The sequence below is a fragment of the Bos grunniens genome, chromosome 21, assembly GCF_055505025.1.
Source record: "Bos grunniens cultivar Pamir isolate PY7600 chromosome 21, Bosgru_T2T1.0, whole genome shotgun sequence".
NCBI classification, from domain to species: domain Eukaryota; kingdom Metazoa; phylum Chordata; class Mammalia; order Artiodactyla; family Bovidae; genus Bos; species Bos grunniens.
In genome coordinates this window covers 11096409-11099283 of record NC_141185.1, presented here as the reverse complement: position 1 = coordinate 11099283, position 2875 = coordinate 11096409, and the positions used below count along the sequence as shown (strand labels likewise).

At 50.7% G+C, this 2875-nt stretch overlaps 1 long non-coding RNA gene across 1 annotated transcript; it reads left to right on the top strand.

Moving 5' to 3' along the window:
• Nucleotides 1–612: 612 nt before the first annotated feature.
• On the top strand, nucleotides 613–2662 carry LOC147349062 (uncharacterized). Its single transcript, XR_015150196.1, has 2 exons — nucleotides 613–995; nucleotides 2443–2662. It is a non-coding gene; the product is annotated as an uncharacterized LOC147349062 (long non-coding RNA).
• The last annotated feature ends 213 nt before the right edge of the window (nucleotides 2663–2875 follow it).

The following is a 2875-nucleotide window of genomic DNA, read 5'->3' as shown; positions in this document are numbered from 1 at the left end:
GAGTGGGTAGCCTATCCCTTCTCCAGTGGATCTTCCCGACCCAGGAATCTAACCGGGGTCTCCTGCATTGCAGGCAGATTCTTTACCAACTGAGCTATGAGAGAAGCCTAATGGAACACCATATACTGGCTTCTGGAACCATCCCAAAGGGTTTGCCACCATAGACCCAAGTTCCGGCCTGCCATGGCCCAGACCCGTAGTGAGGGTTGAGGGAGTTGGAATCATAGAGGGGAAGGAAGGGCAGACAGGTTGGGCCGGGGGAGACCCAGGTGCCTTCTTCTTCTCCTTCCTTTTATATAAACAGTGTCACTTGCCATTAAAAGTGAAGATGACATTGATTGGAAAAACTGCCCGACAGCTCAGTGGGAAGCACTCTCAGCTCATTACGCAAATATCCAAGGCCTCACTTTTAATTACTCACTTAGTGCTGGATTAACTCCCAGTCCCTGCCAACGGCACGGCCTTCCTCCCGGGGAGGTCAGGATAAATCAAGAGGAAACCAGATGAGGCTGGACCTCTCACCCATCCCCTGACTCTGGGAGGAAAATGTTTAGCTGGGAAGGCAGGGTCACCACGCACTCCAGAGGCATTACTCAGCCGGGAAACAGCCCCGCTTCCTGTTTGCATATTTTCCTTTGGTTTTAGTCTCAAGTCTTATTCTGCTGGGGGAAGACCTCTTAGAATTCTATTTTCTTGGGGGAATGGAAAGAAAAGCAGCCTGATGAATGTGGGCTCACTTAGAAACCTCAGATCTCAGACCAATAAGGGCTTCCAGATGCCTCAGCAGAGGGCAGCATGAACTTCTGTGACGCGGACTTTGTCATTCGTTTTGTCTCCTCGCACACGTACCAGGGGCACCGACTTCATGCCAGCTCCATGCTATACATGGAGTCAGAGATGGAAAGGAGCGCCACAGCCCGAGAGACTCAGCCCAAGGAAAAGACGGACAGGAAAATGAATGAGAGCAATTGGCTTCTGTGGATGCTGAGATGGAGGTATGCATGTGTACCATGGAGCACAAAGGAGGGGCAGGAGAGGAGGCAGAAGAAGATTGGTGCAGGGGAGCTGGGTCAGAGATGACCGGGGAACAAGGACGAGGAGGAGCCACGAGAGGCAGTGGGGCAGTGGAGTGTGAGAAGGTTCACGGGACTGGAAAGGGGCTGGTGTGGAGATGGCAGGCATGCGTGCTGCTCCCTAGCCTCCCAGAACCTCTGAGCTCTCTTCCTGTATTTAAGAGTAACCCTCTTAAAAGTCCTAGCCTTCCCAAGGTGCATGCATGCTCAGCCGCTTTGGTCAGGCCTGACTCTTTGCTACCCTTTGGATTGTAGCCCACCAGGCTCCTCTGTCCATGGGATTTTCCAGGCAAGAATACTGGAGTGGGTTGCCATGCCCTCCTCCAGGGCATCTTCCTGACCCAGGGGATCTTCCTGACCCAGAGGTCCACCTGCATTGCAGGTGGATTCTTTACGGCTGAGCCGCCAGGAAAGCCCAGGCTTCCCAAGGCAGAACCTGGTGATGCTTCTTCCCAGCCTCCTTTGCAGCTAGGGCACAGCCATGTGACCTTGAATCCACCAATCAGACACAGCCATGGGAGACTTGATGGTACAACATGGATACCTTGTAGGTTGGCCTTTCATACTCCATCCTGCTGAGCATGGTGAGACACAGTGCCCCACATCATCAGCACCAGCTTCCTGTCTGTTCAGCGGCAGTGGCACAGGCTCCTCCTCTAAATGGAGCCATGGCTTCTGCTTGTGAGCCACCAAGCCTGCACTCCAGGCTTTCCTGGAGCCGTGGAGGGTTTTCAGAGTCCTTTTACAACCTCCTTTTTGCTTTAAACTTACTCAAGGAGTTCTGTTACTTATAACCAAGCATTCTGATGGGGGTAACCCAGTGCCTTTCCACTGGGTACAGCAGAGACCTTAGAGTTGGAAAAGCTTCCTCAAAGCTTTGGCTGATGTGGGGGCTTCTGTGTCACCCTCACCTCCCACCCCACTGCTCTACATTGTCTTTCATACACTGTTCTTCCAAATGAAGGTTGTGTTCATAAAATAATAACAGTAGTAAGCTGCTAAGTCACTTCAGTTGAGTCCAACTCTGTGCAACCCCATAGACAGCAGCCCACCAAGCTCCCCAGTCCCTGGGATTCTCCAGGCAAGAACACGGGAGTGGGTTGCCATTTTCTTCTCCAATGCATGAAAGTGAAAAGTGAAAGTGAAGTCACTCAGTCATGTCCAACCCTCAGCGACCCCATGGACTGCAGCCTTCCAGGCTCCCCCGTCCATGGGATTTTCCAGGCAAGAGTACTGGAGTGGATTGCCTAACATTTATGGAGCACTTGCTATCCACTTGCTGTCCACTATGTGGCAGACTGTATTTTCCAAGATGGTCATAACAGATTCTTGTGTCTCACATGCTTTTCTTATAACATAACCTTGACAGCCTTCCTTCTGCACCAAGAAGTCTCTTCTCCCAACCCTTGAGATCCCAGCCCACAGCCAACATCTCCCGCAAGACAGATGAGAGAGGAAGCCTGGAGATGGTTACAGACCCAGCCACCATCTGCCTAAAACCATGTGAGAGACCCAAGTAACTACCCAGCCAAGCTCTGTAAGTCCCCAGAAATGTGAGAAACATTAATAAAATCATCATTTTAAGCTGCTAGGGTTTGGGGTGTTCTATTATTGGAACAACAGGTAACTGGAACATGCTGTTTAATCTTCACCACAGTCCTATGGAGTAAGTATTGCTATTACCTATTATTATTACTATTCTCCTTACTTTTATCGATGAAGTCGCTGAAGTGCAGAGAGGTTGGGCAACTCACTCAGTGACACGCAGATGACAGAGCTAAGATTCACACATGGACTGTCCA